The sequence below is a fragment of the Megachile rotundata genome, chromosome 12 (genome assembly GCF_050947335.1).
Source record: "Megachile rotundata isolate GNS110a chromosome 12, iyMegRotu1, whole genome shotgun sequence".
Classification (NCBI taxonomy): Eukaryota; Metazoa; Arthropoda; class Insecta; order Hymenoptera; family Megachilidae; genus Megachile; species Megachile rotundata.
Genome location: NC_134994.1, coordinates 11,107,439 through 11,129,179, shown reverse-complemented (window position 1 = coordinate 11,129,179; position 21,741 = coordinate 11,107,439). Strand labels below are relative to the sequence as shown.

Below are 21,741 nucleotides of genomic sequence, written 5' to 3'. Positions count from 1 at the left end.
GGACGAAGAGTTGGCTTTGGGCCCGATCGGCTATCGGCTCGACGTGTCCGAACGCTAATCTCTCGATATTTTAGCGGATTTATATTTTCACCGGTTGCACCACCGCCGCTGGATCCCTCGAGATATCTGCGGGGGAAACGTACGACAGGCATATCATTTCTCCTTCGAGCTCCCTCCTCGATATTTTTCAACAAAAAAGAGATCACCTATGGTTACCGTAAACAGGCCAACGACGCTTCGCGGATCGTGCTGTCGAAACGGGAACACGACAGACGCCGGTGACGTTATTAAGCCATAATACGTCTCGTTACGTACGTCGCGTCGGCCAGCTTCATTATCGGACCGCGTCCCATCGCACCGTGATACGGATAATCACTGGGAGCGGATAGATTGCCGCGCGATATTTTTCCAATCCGCGGCAGGGATTTCACGTGTCAAAAAATCGGAAGATATTTTGCCCGCGTGTATTCCAAACTACTGAGGATCAATTTCTTTCCTATTATTCTGCCTCAACCCCGCTACTCTCAAATCTCTCAAAGTACCATTCTCCCTAAGCATCAAAATAAAAAATTTTCAAACTTTCAAAGTTGCGATGCTTTAACATCTTACGCTATTTTGACGAGTCTGACTGGTGACGCACTCACATTTCGGCTATGACAAATTTTACTCGAATTTTGAATACATTTCAACTTGGAGTTCAAGTTCAACTATAATTTGCGTAGTCAACGACTGCATGATACCAAATTCACATAACGTTTCAAGTTTCTGTTCTGGTTTCATGTTATGGCAGAAATTAGTCAGTTCTAACGGACGCACTTGACAAAAACATCATAGTGCAAGGGGTTAAAATTCTGAACTCTCAGTTTCGTACCGAAGCCTCAAAATCCAAAGTCCTAAAATTGCAAATGAAACCCCGAAACTCCGAGTATCCGAAATTTCCGAAAGTGGAGCGTTACAGGTTATTCGAAAGGCCGCTGGCAATTAGCTGAAAGTACACAATTTAAATCTGAGGTCGGAAATTGTCGGGTTGTTTCGCGTTCCGTAATCTGCCCCCGTAATATAAAGGATCGTCTAGAGCAGGACAGAAGCGTTTCCGCGAAGAGTGAGAAATTTAAATGAAATTCCTCGCGCAATCAGTTTCTAATTACGAGGCTATAGCCGCGACGAGGTCTCGTGGGTGGAGTAAGTTTCGCGGAAGATCGCGACTCGCAACACGTACACGAGAAGGGTTTGAAACGCACAATCGAGCCCCTTTTCGAGGAGCCGTTTACCTTGTTGGGGTCTCGCGTACAGGGAACACAGAGACGGGCCGAGTCTACCGCAGAGAATAATGTTAATGAAATACAGATATTATCTCTATACAGGGGTCTCTTGCGAGTCGATGTTCAAGTATTGTCCGTTCCGTTGCTCGTCCGACTCGAATCGTTTTTTCCTTGCGACGAACTTTTATCGCCGGGGACGTCTCGCGGGACGATTTCCTCCTCGTCTCGTAATTCGACGCCATGTTCGTTCGAATAAAGCGTATGATCGATAAGGACGTTTATCAGGAGGACGCTGTCGGACAATAATTTCGCTGGGACCACCTCGGGTCGGGGAGCCAGCTAAATAACGTGTAAACCACACCACGCTCGATACGAGAAGGTTATGAACCTACTCGTTTCGATGATAAGGAGAGAGCGCGGCATTCGCGCGAATTTCGACGATCGCAGCGTGAACATTTAATGGCGCGTAAGCGTTCGAGAGCGGAAGATTCGTTTTCCAGAATGCTCGACGGAGCTACGATTCCAAGGAAACGATCGCTGTTACGTAAAGCGTGAAAACGTTAGCCAGAAACATGGATTCTCGACGAATAGCTATTCGAGATACCTTCCAGCAAAGAAACGTTAGAAAGAGACTCGTTTCGAATAAAAATGATTTATCTCATCGTCGCGTACTACTGCTAATTTTGCGTTCACAGTTTTCCGTTATAAATCCGTTCAACGAATCGTTCATTAACCCCTTTGCCGTTGACGTAAATAAGTAATGACCAATAGTCGCTCGGTACAGTCAATTGCAAATATAACCCTATCGAAATATATCGGAAACTTCGACATTTAGTGAATTTACCAACTTTTATTTTTATGTATATTTGTTTGGTCCAAGAGAATATAAATCTACTCTGAGTTGACTAATTTTATGTAAAATTAACCAGGCTTGTCCTGACGCACTCGTGACGCGCATTATCTAAATCGTTTGCGTCATGACTGATTTTATTTGGTTGGAGAAAATGTAAGTGTACTCTGAATTGACTAATTTCATGTACAATTAACAAGGCTTGTCGTGACGCACTTATGACACACATTACCTAAATCCTTTGCGTCGTGAACGAGTATGGATTTTAATACTAATTGAAGTTTGCATTATCAAGGATTCCGAATACAAAATATACTTAAAATTTCAACAACTTTTGTTAACATAGTCAGGCTAATGGAATAGGTTGAATTAATGAAGAGTACAAGAAATTAATTGTGTTTGCGGATCGAACGTTGTATGAGAACATTTAACGGAACGTTTTATCAAGAGACAGTATTCTTACAAAACAGTAGATCAAGCCGGTAGTCAGCTAGCGAGACCGCCACGCCTCGTCGTCGCGTACTCGGCTTTCGCTGACTGATATTTTCAAAAGCGGCCTAATTAAAGAACGCCTGACAAAACGTTAATTAAAGCACTCGAAAAGCCGAGTGTCATTAAAGGAAGAGGGAAGGCGAAAGACTAGGAAGAGAGAAATTACAATCGCTGCTGCCGCGCGCATAAAGGAGGACAGCGGCGAGATAGAGAGAGGCGACAGCGTTAGGCAACGAAGGAAAGAACAAAAGGAAGAAAGACGAACGAAGAAGCGGGAGAGGAACAGGCTCGGAAGAATAGCGAGCAAGGGGTAGAAGGGCTTAAAAGTTGGGAGTACGTCCGTGCTAGTACAGGCTGGTTAGGGCGGACGAAAGCAGCCAGCAGGCAATTCCTAACGGCTGGAAAGATATGCAAATGCGCGAAAGGGAGACCACCCGGTAATGTCTAGCTACCTTGGCCGAGCTGGGACGCAATAATCATTAAAAACTAAAACGCGTGTCCCTCAAACTCGCTCGCGGGTGTGACGGAAGCGGAAAAACTGCGACAGGAGCGAAACTCGCTTGGAAGCTTCGCGAGGGGCTTCGCGCTAATTTCGTAGTCGCGTCGTGAACTTAGTATCGCGATACTGCTCCCTGGGGATCGTTCAACGTGCGTGTTCGATAACGACGGGATCGATGGCGAGACTCAATGACTCGAGAAACGCTCGCACGTTTCGCGGTCGGCGATATAACTGTCATATCTAGGGACGGTAAGACTTATTCTGTTAGGACTTTTTGTTCTAAAATTCGTACTATGTCCCAGGCAGTACCTCTTAAAAATTTTCTAAGTCAGAAATTTTCTAATTTGATCGTTTCCAAATTCCTAAATCTAAAAACAATATCTCTAGATATTTAGGACAGTAGATTAGTAACATGAAATAATAGCAACGAGCAGTAGTATTCCATAGAGGAATAAATGATAAAATAAAACCTAACTTTCATTAAACTTATACTTAAATAAATATAGAGTCCGAATAGTAATTCGAGTCCCAATAATGTGACTACGAAACTTCAAGAGCTTCAAGTTACCGTCTCGAATTAATTAGCTGCAAAGGTTGGCAACAACGTCCGAGTGCCGGTTTTCAAACAATGAAATCGTCGCGCGAGTAAACTCGCACATCGTAAGGCTAGGAATCGGCATAATTCAGAAGGCATTTATCGGCGGTAACTGGATCCGGAGACGGTGTAATTCGACGTCGGAAAATGGCACGGACGCTCGTAGCTGCACGCGTAACAAACTCTATTGTAACGCTAATTTATGAATATTAACTCAACGAGCGAGCGGCATTATTAACGGTCCAGGGGTCCAATTATCCAGCGTCGGCCCCCAATCGATACCGCCGGCGAAATAATAATTAATAACAGAAAGTTAATACGGCACGCCTTTGGAAATCCGTTGAGCGCCCCTTTTAATCGGCCGCCGCGTTCGCACCGATCGGTTCAGTCCGCGCGATTTCGAAATTTAACGATCACCGATCGAACGAGAACTCGTCTCCGAACCGGTTCGTTTATGGCGATTTAATGGCAAGTCGTGGCTCGGCTTTTTTAATCGATAAAGGCGACAAAAAGCGACGGTAACGAAACGAAAAAAAGAGAGGAGAAAAAATTTCAGGGAGGAGAACGACGTCGCGCATCGCCGAATTTCGTGCAGGCCAAAACGCGGCACCGAGGGAGAAAAGCAGATAAAGAGGCGGGGAGGGAGGCAGATCGGGAAACACGTGAACGCGCTCTGCGTTCGGGCATTAAAGCGTCCTGCCTCTTCCAGGGGAACTTCATTTAAGAGTCCTTGTTTATAAACTGAAACAGGACGCGGCGGAATATAATTCCGCTTCTAATTACTCTGAGTGCTTTGCTTCTTTCGTGGAAAGCGAGCCGTCCCATGGCGGCGCGCGGCAAAAGTTTCGTCTGCCTGCGAAAGCGGCCGAATCCGATCGGCCAGCCGTCGGAGCGGGACGATTGTTGTACGGTCACCGCCATAAGTAAAAACTTAATAAATAGCCGGAAGAAAGACCGAGACAGGAAGTGCGAGCGTGAACGAGGAACGACGAGATGTAGCCCGGGTAAGAAAAAGAGCGATGGACGGAATAACAGGGATTGGGGAGGAAAGAAAAAGAAGAGAGCGAGGAGTAAAGCTGCGGAGGGAGAGGCCAGGGGTGGCCTCGAATCAGAGGGTAGGGGAAATTCCCTGATAATTAAGACCGTTTTAAGGAAAAAGAAGCCGACTCTGTCTCGCTCCGTTCCACTGTTCCGTTGCCAGTCTCAGTCGGTCGGTATCCTTGCATCCTCGAGGAGGCTAATTAATTTAATTACCGCCTTCGCCAGATTTACCCCCGACTCCACTGACTCTGTGTTTCTCGATTTTACCCGGGGACTACAATGATTCCGCTAGTCTCGGCGAACGCAGGAGAGAAAGAAATAGAAAGCTGGAGGAGGAGCAGGATTCGATCGACTCCCTTTTATCCGCTCGATTTCTTCGTCCTCGAGACTCATGAATGACGAAAGCGACGAGAAAAAGGTTAACTATCGAGCGCATATTTATGAGAGGCCGCGTCGCGGGCCAAAGAGAAACGGGCCGAACTCTTCGAGGCATTCAAATTAACGGCAGGCCACTTACCATTCTTAATTGAACCGATATTCTTGTAGACGCTCGATCCAATCGACGCGATTGTTCCATCGCGACCCGCGAGCCTTCCACTCATTTACTTTTCCCTGTCAAATTTCAATTCCTAATTTCATCTTCCCAAATTTCATTCTTTACATACATCTTTTAACCCCTTACATTTTGACGAGCCGATGTCATACTTCGGCTGTGACCAATTTTACTCGAATTTCGAATACATTTCAATTTGGAGTCTAATTACAATTTGCACAGTCAACAACTGCATGATACCAAATTCACGTAACATTTCAAGTTTCTGTGTCTGTTTTCATGTTGTGGCTAAAATTAATTCTGACTGACGCTCTTAACAAAAACATCATAGTGCAAGGGGTTACATGACCTCGTATCGCGTCACATTTTTATTTTGACCCAAGCACTTCTTCCCGTAGCGAGTTAATTGCAACCGTTTGATCGACAGTTAACTGAAGCGATCACTCGAGGCACGTAAGTGGATCGAGCCGATAGTCAGACCGAATTCAGGCATCGCTAGATAAAAGGAGAAAAAAGGAATAGAAAGAAGCAACATTTTGTATTTAGAGAGGTAACGGTGGCTCGGTTATAGACCGTAACCAGTAGTAACGGCGTGGCAGGAGCGGCCCGTTAAATTTAATGTTTATCGACGACAGAGGGCGTAAAATTTAATTAATCGAAAAGTGATTATGAGCAAAAGCACGGAGCCAGAACACTGATTCTATCGGTCGCGATCAGCCCATAAGCCCACGGATGGCTGGCCATAACCCTTCAAGTCCATTTTACTTCACTCCGTGGACCTGACATAGCAGCCGGACGCTGTTACCGACGCGTTCCCATCTCACTGCCACCCGGAGGCCTATAAGGACCTAATCAACCCCTTCTGACGATCTCCTCGTCATCGAAAATAGAAATACAAAACGTTTATGCTCAAACTTTTTTCTGATCTGCAATTACAAGTTAGAAGATTTATAAAATTTATGAAAAGCACTGGACAGTTGTCTTTCTGATTGTATTCAAATTTGTTAATTGTCAAGTCTACATTAAGTAGAAACTGATGAATGTAAGAGGAAAATTATGGAGAGTATAAAGGTTTAATTTTTTAATTTGTAATTTGATGATTTATAGTGGTTGTTGAAAGTATTAAGCGATCTTGATATTTTTTAATTTGTGACTTGATGATTTATAGTGGTTATTGAAAGTATTAAGCGATCTTGATATTTTTTAATTTGTGACTTGATGATTTATAATGGTTATTGAAAGTATTAACCGATCTTGATATTTTTTAATTTGTAACTTGATGATTTATACTGGTTGTTGAAAGTATTAACCGATCTTTATATTTTGTAATTTATAACTTGATGATTTATAGTGGTTATTGAAAGTATTAACCGATCTTGTTATTTTGTGCATATTGGATTGAACGGAAGTAGGAATATATGGAAGTTTGCGAAGTCGATAGAGAATTTCTGTGGAAAATGTATAATTTTCTTGTGGCAACCTCGGATCCGGTGTTTTTCCACGAAAATTTTCGTTATTGGCGTTCCGATCGATCGACCGGCCGAAAATATGCCCGTCAATCTATCCCCGGCAAATATTGCGATTCATTTCATCGAAGTGCTCGAAACGGATATTGTCGGCGCGCGGAAGCCAATAAAAATTATAACGTGGACCGTGAAGGATCGAAGTAAATAAAAACCAACGGAACGAAAAAGAACAATGCTCGCTACGCGTACGTATCCTACGAGGGCCGTGTATGCACGTACGTTCGTTAAGGATGAACGATTCTCTATCGTACGCGCGGCTCGAATCCGTTCGAATCCGTGCTCGCGAAACCCGAGCGGAACACGCAAATTGGAACAAATTGATTTTCCCCGGCGACATCTATTAAAGTGACGGAAGTGAGTCGCGGTATTAACGAGCGTCGCAATATCGAAACGCGCCTCTCGTATCGCCGAGGTTTTCGGGGCAAATTGCATTTTCGTGAGAAACATTATGACACCGCTCGTAATTGCCGCGCCAAACGATGCGCACGCTTTGTGTGCAACCGTCATTGACGTCTGCCTCGCGAATAGATACTTTCCAACTATATCACCCCCCATTATTCCACGTATCAAAATTCGACCGTACTATGTCCGTTGCATCTCTCATATTTTATACTTATCAATTTTTTTTTGTTTTTTAAATCTATTCTTGTTATTTTTTATTTTGACACACTTTTAGATTTTTAGCGTTTTAGAGTTTTAGGTTTATAGATTTTTAGATTTTTAGATTTTTAGATTTTTAGATTTTTAGATTTTTAGATTTTTAGATTTTTAGATTTTTAGATTTTTAGATTTTTAGATTTTTAGACTTCTAGATTTTTAGATTTTTAGATTTTTAGATTTTTAGATTTTTAGACTTCTGGATTTTTAGATTTTCTCATGTGCCACCCTCTTTCACCCCACTCTATTTTTCCACATACATTTAATTTTCTTACCACTTCATCATCTTCGCTGAATTCTATATACATCACAATTTTTACATAATTATGTATGTATTACATAATTATATACATAACATGAAAATTTCTACGAAACAATAAAATCACCCTTCATATCTCTATCAAACCACCAAGAACTAAGGAGAAGAGGAAAAGAAGAGAAGTAAGAAAGTACCCCGATTAATCTTGACACTCGGTTTCCTTATCGCAGCAATCTCCGATTACTTTTTGCCTATTTAAAGTTTCGATGTATCGTAAGGGAGTCCTCATATTAATTCCGTAGGCCTACCGGTGATAATGTCTCTGGCATGCTGCTCCCCAGGGTGGCGTGAAAGCATTCCCTTTAACGACGCCGAATCATCGAGCCGCGAGATAGACGATCGTCTTGCCGATTACGTTAAGGAGAACGGGTAATTACATTTTCGAACGCTGTGATTTTCATCCGTTCAAATATCCTTACAATGACAGATTGTCATTCTGACTTCAAACTTATCATTCGACAATTCGACATATTCTTCCAATGAACCATTACAAAGTATCCAATATTTTTTCTTTAGAAATCAAACTGTGATATTCATTTCTTGATAAAAAAATCTAGAATTCATTGACGAATTTTCTTTTGAGTATTAATACTATTAATTCTCAATGTAGGTACCATTACAAAAATGTTTAAACCTTGCACTGTGATTTATGTGCGTCAGGTGCGTCAGAGCTAATCAGCTGCACTGTTAAAACTGAAGTGTTATGTCAATGATAGTATCAATTGTTGACTATGCAAATTCAACTTAAACTCCAAATTAAAGTATATTGAAAATTGATTACCAAATACAAGAGCATAATGAAACTTGACAAAATAGTGCAAGTTAATTCAATAGCTACACTGTCAATCTTAGCAAAGAAATTTTATATCGACGTTCAAGTTATGAACTTAAACTTGTATTACAACTTATACTTGTATTATGAACTTGTACCATAATTTATCCTCTCGTATGCTTTCGATACCTGTACACGATACAAGGTACACGATACCGAATGCTACGATCGCACGAATCTACATTTGACAAGTAACAATCCGACACCTCGCGTTTGTTCAAATGCTCGGACATCGTTAAAAAATCTACGGTCAACATAAATGGAGGGAAAAAAAGGAACATTGAGAAAGATAAAGCGTTATATACGATCGGATATTCGAGAGCGAACAGCGAACAAGCTCGGTAAAATCGGTGGCACGTACGAGACGTTAAAATTAACGGCGCAGTAACAAAGTATCGTAAGTCTGTCGAGCTGGGGCCTCGAATCGCGTGCAGAGTTGGCGTTCCAGCTACTAACGAACAGTAACGGTGGCTCGTTGAACGCGAACGCGTTACGGCTCTGCAGGGTGGTAATCAAATACTTAAAACTCGACGCGACCGAGGGAAAACGGAAGGAAAGTTCGGCCGGATGAAGAGAAGCTGGATGGTAAATCCCGATCCTTCGAGGCTGACAGGCTCGTAAACCGATTCGTCTTCCCGTACCTTCTTTCTACCGAGATGCCTTTGATTCTTTTACCGTCCGTCATTAATGATGGCATGTGCAGACCTTACTGATTTAGTACTGAGTTGTAAACCAAGGGAATTGCTTATTTAATTATTAGCAGAAGTTCGGTACTCTAGGTACAACTTGATTGCACTTTGCTTTCTTTTATGGTCTTTGACATTGCATACTGTATCTGGTAAATTATCAGATACTAGTTTAACCTCTTGTCGTATGATGAGACATATGTAACATCAACCTCTTGTTGTATGATGAGACATATGTGATACGCATGAAATGTAACAGACTCCTAGACCTGTATATTCACCTCCATTGAATTTTGACACTGAATACAACACGTCGATCATTCGTTTTAACATTGTAATAATTAGCTATCAATGGCATAAGTGTCTAACTAATTGTGTGTTAAGTTACGTTACACATATGTAATTTTCATTCACATATATTTGTACAACATTAATTTCAGATTAGATAAATATGATCGGTGTCTAATAAGCAGTATGTCTTGTTTTACGACAAGAAGGTTGCGAAATTCAGCGAACTTGTAGACATCTCGACCGTAAACTTTATTAACGTTTTTAGTACCTTGAACGGCAATTATCAAAATTAACCGTGGTCGCTAATTCGCGAAAGAAAGATCGGACGAATCGAGGCAGGCGCGAAAAAGTTTCGCCAGGATCGTAATACGCCGGTAATGCTGGTGCTTAGCGGCGTATAAATAAGCATTAAATCCGTGCTTAGGATACCTTAATCTGTATTTTTTCCCGGCACGCCGGCCGGAATATATTATCACCCGGGGGATTTTATCGTGGCAGCGATAATGCCGTTAACGCGCGAATATACTCGAAAGAACTTTTTTAAAGGAGCCCGCTGCTAGCCGACCGCGGTATTTCTTCCGTTCCAAGATCTCTCTTTCTTCGTTCGCGTTCTCTTATCGACGAGAACGAGCTCCTCCGACCAGATACCATTGGCGTAACTAGGTGGGGACCATACTCCAAAAAAATTCGACATTGAGAAATGTGAGATATGGAATTATTTCGTGTTCCAAATTTAGACATTTTTAAAGTTGGGAAGTTTCGTAAGGAACCAAACTTTTATATTGGTATGTTTCAAAACTTCTGAAGATTCAATTTGTGGAGGTGGAAATTGCTAAATTTGCAAGGTATTGATACATTACGTCCCACGAATTCAACATCCTAAATACCTAACGTCCTAAGTACCTCGAATTATCAACGTTCTAAATACTCTATGTCACAAATTCCTAATGTCCCAAATTCTTAGCGCCTCAAGTATCTAATGTTCCAAGTACCTTAGGCTCCAAGAATTCAACGTCCCAAGTACTCTACGTCCCGAATTCTTAACGTGTCAAGTACCCTAGGTCCCAAAGTCTCTACGTCTCAAGTACTTTACGTCCCAAGTACCTTACGCCCCAAGAATTCAACATCCCAAGTACTCTACGTCCCAAATTCTTAACGTCTGAAGTACTCAACGTCCCAAATTCTCTACGTCTCAAGTACTTTACGTCCCAAGTACCTAACGTCCCGAATTCTCAACATCTCAAGTACCCTAACGTCCCAAATTCCCAACGCCCCAATTTCTCAACGTACCAAATTCCCAACGTCCCAAGTACCCAACGTCCCAAGTACCCAACGTCCCAAGTACCCAACGTCCTAAGTACCCAACGTCCCAAGTAGCCAACGTCCCGAATTATCAACGTCCCAAGTACCCAACGTCCCGAATTCTCAACGTCCCGAATTCTCAACGTCCCGAATTCTCAACGTCCCAAATTCCCAGCGTCCCAAATTCCCAACGTCCCGAATTCTCAACGTCCCGAATTCTCAACGTCCCGAATTCCCAACGTCCCAAACTCCCAACGTCTCAAATTCCCAACGTCCCGAGTTCTCAACGTCCCAAATTCTCAACGTCCCGAATTCCCAACGTCCCAAACTCCCAACGTCTCAAATTCCCAACGTCCCGAGTTCTCAACGTCCCAAATTCTCAACGTCCCAAATTCCCAACGTCCCGAATTCTCAACGTCCCGAATTCCCAACGTCCCAAACTCCCAACGTCCCAAATTCCCAGCGTCCCGAATTCCCAACGTCCCGAATTCTCAACGTTCCAAATTCCCAACGTCCCAAATTTCCAGCGTCCCGAATTCCCAACGTCCCGAATTCTCAACGTCCCAAATTCCCAACGTCTCAAATTCCCAACGTCTCAAATTCCCAACGTCCGAAATTCTCAACGTCCCAAATTCTCAACGCCCCAAGTACCCAACGTCCCGAATTCTCAACGTCCTGAATTCTCAACCTCCCAAATTCCCAACGTCCCAAACTCCCAACGTCCCAAATTTCCAACGTCCCAAATTCCCAACGTCCCAACTACCCAACGTCCCGAATTCCCAACGTCCCAAATTCCCTCCTCCCCAAACTTCCAAAATCCCAAATTTCTAACTTCCCAACCCGTCCTCCCAAAATCCCTAAACTCCCCACACCCACCACAAATCCCATCAGTTCTCCCAAAACCCTTAATTCACCTAAAAAAAAGAATATTGAACCTCAACAAAACTTGACTATTATATGATTTCCACACACTCATGACCGGTATCGGGATAACGGAATACGGATTTGAATTAGAAGAGGACGCCGTACGAAGCCAGAAACTCGAAGATAGGTGGGGGACACGAGGTTGGTTGCTAACGACCGTCGCCAGACCAGGGTTGTTAACTGCTGGCGGGTTCGGTTGTCCCGCTGGATGTGGTGGTTCCTCCATGTGGCAAGAGGTTCCGCTGGAGTGGGTGTAAGGGTGGAAAAGGGCCGAATCGGGGAAGGAGAATGGCTAAGCTATTCGGAACAATGTCTTGTTAGGCGGTTTGCTTTGAGGTAATCGCTGGGAAGACCCCGACAGTCGTTAGACTTTCCCTCGCGGACCTGTTTGTTTCGCGGATAATTGCCCACCGATACTCGACTCTAGTCCCTCGTAAAATCGTGAACGATCCCCGTCGGGCTTACGGTAGCCGAGAACGAACGAGCTGGAATCCTAGAAATAGAGATATAAAGTGCTATTTTTCTTCTGTAAGGACGGGGATGCTCATGCTTGATCGCTGATTTGGCGCGCTGATGGCAGATCATCCAAATGTTTATGGCTTCTATATAGTCATCAAGTGTGATTAGTATCTCTTATTTTGGAGATTCTATATTTACGATTTTGGAAATACTTGCACTTCCAAGTGAATGTTTGAACATTCACAAAATCACAATGTAAATTTTATAATGTATAAATCAATGTATAATGATATAATGCATAAATCGAATTCAAGAATATTTGGATCTTGAAGATCTCCTAATTTATAAATTCCCAATTCGGTTGCCACAATTTCTAAATCCGAAAGATCTGTTGGAGGTAAAAAATTGTAAGCATCGAAAGGTTTGGCAATTTAAAACGAGGGTCCATAAAAATACCCGTAGTAATTATTCCGTCGGGATCGGGCATATTTTATCAGGATTTCTCTGGGCTAATCGTCTTATTAACGCGACGATCGAATCGTTTTACGTAGGAGAAACGAGCGTTAGTTGCGTCATTCGATTAGCCAACGTCCCAATTAAAGGAGCGCGCGAGTTGTCGCAAAAAGGAGAGCCTTGGCAAAAACGTGATCCGAGCCGAGCTGAGCAGAGCGTAGCCGGGTCGAGTCGCGAAACAGTGAGAGGCGGCGCACAGAGACGGGAGGAAAAAATGCTTCCAAGTTAATTAGCGCAAATTACATCTGCACGAGGACGCGGTAATTACAGATTTTCTATTCCCGACAGCTCGTTTCAGCATCAGAGCCTGTTAAATACGCGTTCGCTTAAACGAGACGCATTAACGTGTCCTCTTTGCACAAGGGAACGATAAGGGCACGGTTCGAAGCTCAGAAGTTTGCGCTTTTCACTCGCGGCGTGTTCGACACGCACGAATTGTTGCTTATGAATCGGATCCGCTCGAAGAATGGCCGACGTTCGTTCTGTGCGATCAACGACTCTGTCGACCTCGAGTGAGTTAATAAAAAATACAAAACCTGGCTAATTTCTGTTCGGCTTTCAACGGCCGTTACATCGGATCGTTTAGATTAAACGTTTTTCGATGCTTCGTATGAAGTAATGATGCCGATATTTCGGCGCAAACGAGAATGAAAATACCGTCCACCACTTTTCCGGCTGGTTATTTGCATCGTTCGTTAGCACGCACTTCAATCGAGGCGAACGTTTTGCACCGTCCTATTGATTGCGCAAACGAAACTCCTGTCCCCTAAATTTCGAATATCGAGGTAGTTAGCATCGACCGTGCTCTCGGTACGTATTGTCGGCTAATTAGCATGCACCACTTTTACCGGGGAACATACTTGAATCGGTGTGTATGTACATTCCGTGCTGCCCCATTACTTGCGTAAACGAAATCGCTGTTAGAATTTAAATATTTTCCTGTTCGCTAATGGCTGCGTTCTTAACGCCCATCCACTTCTTACTTACACCGTCAAATTTATACATACTCTTACATTTTTATGTCACAGTCATCAATTTCTAGATCCTAAGGTTCTTTTGTCTTCAGTACATCTTGCCCTTAGATTTCTGCATTTTTAAGTTCCTATGATTCCAGATTCCTACATGTGTATATGTCTTTGTCACTATAATATCCCAGGTCTATCTTAGATTCCTATATCATAATGTTCCTGTACTCTTACACTTCTGTATCATAGTCATCAATTTCTAGAATCTAAGGTTCTTTTGTCTTCAATACACCTTGCCCTTAGATTTCTGCATTTTTAAGTTCCTATGATTCCAGATTCCTACGTGTGTATATGTCTTTGTCAGTATAATATCCCAGGTCTATCTTAGATTCCTATGTCATAATGTTCCTGTACTCTTACACTAGCAAATGCATATGTCCTAATGCCTGAGTACCCCTTAATTGCCCTAGTTTATACGAATCGTCTGTCCTCGCATAACAGTGGCAGTTGAAATAGGTGGACCGTTAGGGTCGACCACGAAGTTAGCGTGTACTCTGAAGGGTAATATTCTTAACTTGTTTCCCGAGTCGTTGACGCGCCACTGTGCTCGCATCATAGTGGTTAAGGACCTCTGGAAAATCGCCCTCCGACCAGAAACTCCTCCGCCGATAGTGCTCGCCAGGCACTAATTCGTACTTTGGGGGCTTACGGACAACTAACTTGCCCCTAATGCTCTGCTTACGCGCGATTATTGTCTTCGGCGAGTCCCTTGATCTCTCCGCGCCAAGTCGTCTTTACGCTCGATAAGTACTGCGAGTCCGACAGCAACTTAGATGCTGTACATTATCGTCAGTACTTTTCGATCGTCCAGTTGTGTTACAATTAATACTCCAATGAAGCAGAAACTGTCAGAGCTTTGTTTTCGTGACAGTTAATTTTGAGAGCTCGTCAGTTACACAACAATTAGGTAACCGACTGTTTGCGAATGCTATTACGAAATTTAGATCAGTCTGAAAAACCGGACTAAAACCACCCCATTCATGCTTGCCATCAATTACATGACACCTTCTATACGACCATTCACGGTTACAAAACACCAAAGGCACCCCTGTACCGGGACTTAAATTCTTACGATCCCCATTTTTATCCTTCCCATGGAAAAGTGTCGGATCTCTATAATTCCTGGTAGAATGGGCACCGGTTGGCCGGCGCCAGCACCGCAGATTACGGGCATCCATCCGTAATACGGCGCGAGATAGCTCATTGTAACGTATCGTTGGATAACATCGATTCCACCAACCATCGTTATTTATGTAATACGATTTATTGATTCTCCTGACCGAATTATTTGCTCGTGTCCGCGAAGTAACGTCCCGAATAATACATACTGTGTTCATTTAACGATGCAAGAAGAGACAACAAAGTCAACAGTGAATCGTGCAGAGGTTTTCGAATAAACTCGTGCACTATGTAATGTCTGGACTTCAATGTAGACTGTCTGGTGTAATGTAGACTCTGGATGCTGAACAGGTGTAAATCCACTGCTTTTTGTCCTCCATTTTGTCGTACTGTACAAACTTGAAATGTACTTTTCAAACTTTTAAGCGAAATTTAAAAGCGACCCATAAAATTTTTGTACTTGTCAGCTTCTGGAGGAATGAATCCTCAAATTTTCGGGTTCTCAAGTCACTATGTTTGAAAATCTCGACATATACAAGTTTTTAGGTACACAAAATCCTAGAGTACTATATTGCTAATTATTTAAGTGTTCAAGTCCTCAAGTCTCTAAGTCTACAATTCTTAAAATCTCAAGTCCCTAAATGGAAGTTTGAATATTTCCAAATACGTAAAGCCTCCAAATAAGAAAGTTTAACGTAAAATAACTGAAAATCAGTAAATAATTTTCGCGCGGATATAGGGTATCAGAGAGGCGTTGATGAGAGGGCAAAAGTAGAAGGGAAGGGAAATGTCGCGAGAGGGACGAGGAAGGCCATTAATAGAGCTCGAAATCAGACGGTCGTGTGCCAATCTAGTGACAGTCTCGTGACAGTGGCGAGGAAACAAGTATTTCCCATCAGCTCGCGGCGCAAAACCGAGAGCGGCGATCTATCCATTCTGGATCGGTTCGCGAAACCAGCTCCCGTTTCCGTTCATTATCCCGACACGTGTGTTTCGTCCTCTTTCTTGCCCGCTTACCGACCCTGTACAGACCCGATAGCGGGTATCGATGCACCCGAACAATCCCACCTATCTCCGGCAAGTGTGTTTTTATTTTCTGTTAATTGATTTTTACACTCCGATACACCCTGACGAGGTTACTCCTTTATGATGGCCGCAACGATGCGACGCGTTCCGTCGCGTATCCATGGAAATGGTCCGCGAGCGGAGCAACGATATTAACGCGAGACGGGAAGGGCGAGGCGATAGGGGTGGTGGGACTAATTGAAATCGAGATGTTCGCGCGTTTTCATCGCTGCACGCTTTTTGCCGACCACCCCCAGGAATTGCTTCCGAGAACTCGCGTCTAAAAGTTCAGCGACTTCTTTTGTGTCGGCGGCAACCGTATCACGGTCCACTCTCGTACGCGGCGACATATAGAATCCCTTTTCACGAAACACCCCTCATAAACTTTCTTTCCTACGTTTGCTATCTTCGTATCGCCATTCAGTTTTCCCCAGCCCATCGGGGCGGCCGCGTGTACGTGACGCCACCACGACACGCTCGAAACGTCGGCGAAGTAGATTTTTCCGCACCTCGATATGATTAATACTCGCCGGGTGGAGGGGGTGGCGGGCCAGAGAACGAAAGCGGGCAGAACGAAGAAAGAAACCGACGTGCCGGTGGAAAGAAAGGAACGAAAGAAAGGAAGAAAGTATGGACGAAAGGGACGAGGGGTGGAAGGGAGAGGAACGAAACGAGGTGGTTGCGGGAAAAAAGGAGAAGGATGACTGAGGGTGAAGGCAGCCGAGGTAAAAGGGAACGGTTATGGGCCTGGTGGTCGCTTGCCGTACAGCAAATCCCCGTCAACCGCATTCAATTACGATGTTATCGCGAATACAGATGACGGTTATTTCCTTCGGTACACCCTATACGTAACGTTCGCGATGCGGCGTAGCGGCGCGACGCAGGGCGACGCCGACGTCGCTTCTCCGTCCAAAGTTAAGGCAGTATATCGTGTAATGGTGGGTTGGCCGGCCGCCCGTGTGATTGCTTTAGGATGCGCGCCGACAATACACCGGGATAAAGCCGCTCCGATTTCTACCAACCACTGTTACGATCACGAACCTTCCTTTTCCGCTTTGCCGACAGATATTACATCGTATTCCGCCGTAGTCATCGGTTCCTACCCCTTTTATGGATTTCTTCGCTACAAATTATTAAGTCGTTAATGTCCTTCATTAGCCCCGAATCAGCCGTAAAAGAACATCCCCGAATATTTTACTTACCCATAAACGTCATCTTTTCGTGTTCGGACATTTATTCCGTTTAACATTTACTGCTGATCGATCTACGATATAATCCTATCGTTACCGACAATCTTCTTTCATCTTCTATTCCCTTGTAAAATAGGGGTGGCACGATAAAATATTCTGCGAAAGCGTTACCTTCTCTGATCGATTTTAATAAAACTGTGTAATGTACTTCTTGAGGACATATTTTACGCATATGCTTGACACGTTAAAGGGATGAAAATAACCTACGAAGCTATACCCGCAAGTCGATAACTCGCGACTACTCGATTCAAGATAATCTACCAATTAATTTTTTTATCCACGTGTCAATCTATGACTGTAAAAAGTTGCTCCATATTTCAACTACCTTCAGATGTCAGAAATGAGAGATTCTCCTTCAAATTACGCACAATCGATAGATCGATACATCGGTATCTCAGCTTATCTTACCAGGACTGCTCGTTCTTGGTTCGCCCGCCAAGCTGCCGCTTTTCGGTGCACGGTTTGTCGAGCACGACGACCGGCCCACCCTCGACGTTTTCGAGCGATAAAACCTGAAATACGAGCGCGCACGCTGCTCGAACTTCTATTCGTCTCGACCGAAAAGGATGTCCGGATCATAACGCGGCCGCTCCCGTGCACCCCGTTGCTTCCGTGAGTTACTCTACACACGATCGTTTCAAAAGGAACCCCTTACCGGCACCCCGAGCCCCTGTCTACCCCGTTACGTGACACTTTAATCGCCGCACGATGCATCCCTCCAACTGTCCTTTTCGACCACTGTTTACGGGGCTGTTTGCAGAAAGTGAAGAGAAAAACTTACCGATACCGGTCAAACGTTGCAGCGTCGAGGGAAAGAGGGATTTGTGGGGGAAGAGGGATTGAGAAGCGTACGCTGTCTCGGGGAAGGTGGATGAATTGGAAGATAGTTTAGAAATTTTTAATTTTATTAATTTTCAAGTTTACTGATTTTATGAGGTTTTAGATCTTGGAATTCTTGTGATTTTAGTTCCTCATATTAGCAATTTTTCAAATTCCTATTTTCCCAAATTTTCAACCCCCAATTTCTCATACTCTCAAATTCCAAATTTCCTAACTTTCCTTATTTCTAAATCTCCGAATTAACACATTAGTTCTTAAAAGAGGTAAACCTAGAAACCAACGTACACCCCATTTTTCTTGTCGTTTTCCGACAAATACCGTCGCGCGATCGCGTATAAATTAATCAGTCAGTCTCGATCGGTGACGATCGTTCCCGGAGTCGCATTAATCACGTCGAAGTCGTAAGAGGATAAGACGAGCGGTCGGAAAGCGGGATAAGAGTAGGGGAAAGAAAAGCAGAACCCCTTAAAATAATCTGGACCGAAATGAAATCAGCCAAGGCAATTTCCAGCCCCTGTATCCAACGGTGATGTTAACAGCGCTGCCGGTTTTATCCATCCACTCTGGGATGCCAGGGACCCGCGGTTGCAACCGACAAATGACGACGCGGCAACCCCCTCGCGGCGGCTCACGGAATTAAAGATCCCGAGATAAGGGTGTCATCCTTCGCTATGCATTATGTGTTCGGCAAAAAGCTCGCCCCCGGGCTATCCTCACTGTCTCCCGTTCACCCCTCTTGCTCTTCTCGTTCGCTAACTCTGTCTCTTCCCAATTTCCCCTTCTGTCCGTCCTCTTCTATACCCTTCTCTGTCGCCCTCGAAGAAGGCTCCAATTAATCTCCCTCGTACCTTATTTCCCATGAAGGATACTCTGTCAACCATCCACGTATTCGCGTTACTGGGCCCTGGGTCTGACCACCTGCGCTGGATCTCCTGTCAGACTGGCTGCGAACTTGGATGATTTGATATTGAAAATTTTGGGGGTGGAGATGGATGTTTGATAGTTTAGGAATCTTGGAGAATTGATCTTTGGTTTTGACGAATTTGGGGTTTGATGATTTGGGGATTCAGGAACTTGGGGGTTTCGGATTTTGAGGAACATGGAGTTTGGAAATTTGGAGATTTGGGGATTCAGGAACTTGGGGGTTTCGGATTTTGAGGAACGTGGAGTTTGGAAACTTGGAGATTTGGGGATTCAGGAACTTGGGGGTTTCGGATTTTGAGGAACGTGGAATTTGGAAATTTGGAGATTTGGGGATTCAGGAACTTGGGGGTTTCGGATTTTGAGGAACGTGGAGTTTGGAAACTTGGAGATTTGGGGATTTAGGAACTTGGGGGTTTCGGATTTTGGCAATTTGTAAATTTAGAGATTCAGGAAGTTGGAGGTTTGTTTTCGGATTTTGACGAATTTGGAGTTTGGAAATTTGGGACTTAGGGATTGAGGAATTTAGAGGTTAGGGGTTGTGAAATTTGGGGGTTTGAGAATTTAGGAAATTAGATAATGTGGAGATGTAGGAGTTTGGAGACAGAAATTTTAAAACTTGCAGATGATGGAACTTGAACTTAAGGGTTTAGGGTTTCAAGCATTTAGGGATTTAAAGATCTGTGCAATTAAGATTTGAAAATTTAAGAGTTTGAAGATATGTAAATTTCAGAAATTGAAGTTCTGCAAATTTGGAAGATCAATCTAGAAATCTGAAAAGTAAAAAATTCTAATATTCAAACATATAAAAATTTAACATAAGTTTAAGAAATTGCAGCATCTTTGAAAGTTTGAATATTTGAAAATCTCCTACCTGTCTCCTACCCCTAAACCCAAACGTCAAAACTACAAATAACGATTCTATCAAGAATTCCTTCAAAAGTCGAATTCAGGAGATGTAGATCTGATAGGTTCAATTTTTGAGGGTATCGAGGATAATCGTTGAAGTCCCGTGACGAGCCTTTTCGAGGCCAACAGCTTGAGAGGGTAGAGGATCCGCGAGTTTTAAAGAGTTTCAACGTCCTATTATAAAGTCTTCACCGTGCATAATAACATTCAACTCCGTGGGCTGGAAGACATTAGGGAAATCGCGTTGCCTCCCCCTGGCTGTTTCACCCTCACCCCTTTTCCCGGCTTCCCTTTCACAATCCTGAACCTGTCCTGGCTTCGTTCTAACCGTTTCCTTGTACCGAGCGGACAATACGGCCTCCACAAATCAACGGATCTCGCTACAGGCACGTTTTTACTTCTCGTCGATTCTCGTACAACTTCGAGACGCGGATCAACCGGATAATACGAAGAGGGTTAACAAACGTTATTGGGGGCGGAGGAGCATTATAGGATACTGAAGGGAAGGAAAACACGAACGTTGTGCATATTGAGGTTAACGATTGGACTGTTTTGGGCAGGTGGACATTTTAGAATTTTGGGGTTTGGAAATGGGATAAGTAGGGTTTTATAAATTTATAAAGGAGATTTAGGGATTTGGATATTGAGGGTTTTAGAAATTTAGGAAGTTGGGGATTTAGGGATCTAGGAATTTAGGGTTTCGGAAATTTAGAAATTCGCTGATTAAGAATTCGGGGATTTAGGGACTTGGAAATTTTGGGAATTCGGTAATTCAGAAGTTAGCATTTAAGTATTGGGGAGTTTGGGGACACGAAAATTTAGAAATTTGGGAATTTAGAAATTCGGGAGAGTAGAGATCCGGAAATTTGGAGATTTGTTAATTTTGGGAATTTCAAATTTAGAAATTCGATGCGTAAGAATTTGGAAATTTGGAAATTCGGTGCGTAGGAATTTGGGAATTTAGAAATTCGGTGCGTGAGAATTTGGGAATTTAGAAAAATTCGGTGCGTAGGAATTTGGGAATTTAGGAATTCGGTGCGTAGGAATTTGGGAATTTAGAAATTCAGTGCGTAGGAATTTGGGAATTTAGAAATTCAGTGCATAGAAATTCGGGAATTTAGAGATTCGGTGCGTAGGAATTTGGAAATTTAGAAATTCGGTGCGTGAGAATTTGGGAAGTTTAGAAATTCGGTACGTAGGAATATGGGAATTTAGAAATTCAGTGCGTAGGAATTTCGAAATTTAGAAATTTGGTGCGTGAGAATTTGGGAATTTAGAAATTCGATGCGTAGGAATTTGGGAATTCAGAAATTCGGTGCGTAGGAATTTCGAAATTTAGAAATTCGGTGCGTAGGAATTTCGAAATTTAGAAATCCGATGCGTAAGAATTCGGAAATTTAGAGATACAGAAATGTAGGTATTAGGAAACTTAGTGATTCGGCAATTTAGGTATTGGGAAATTTATAAATTCGTAACTATAGGAATTTAGAAATTCAAGATTTTAAAAATTTGGAAGTTTGAAACTGTAAAAATTCTTAAATCTTATAATTTTAAAATATAAATAATTTTCTCTCTAACTAGTCCTCATCCAAATAGTCCCCACAGCTCCCATCATGTACTCAAGAGGATATAAAATGGGGAATAAAAGGAACATCGTAGAATCCAATACGACGTTAATATTTTACTTAACCCTTCGTTGCATCTCGTTGCAAACATACATAACATACAGTATGTGCCTCACTATTTTATAACGTAGATTAATTAAAAAAAGTTGCAACGAATGGTCATGTGGAAATGAAATGAAGACACCG

The 21,741-nt window shown here is 43.1% G+C and overlaps 1 protein-coding gene across 1 annotated transcript in view; it reads right to left on the bottom strand.

Annotated features, from left to right (window-relative positions):
* Positions 1-21,741, bottom strand: part of LOC100876425 (LIM domain only protein 3) — a 190,215-nt gene that overhangs the window by 101,287 nt on the left and 67,187 nt on the right. The gene's annotated exons all lie outside the window — the stretch shown is intronic.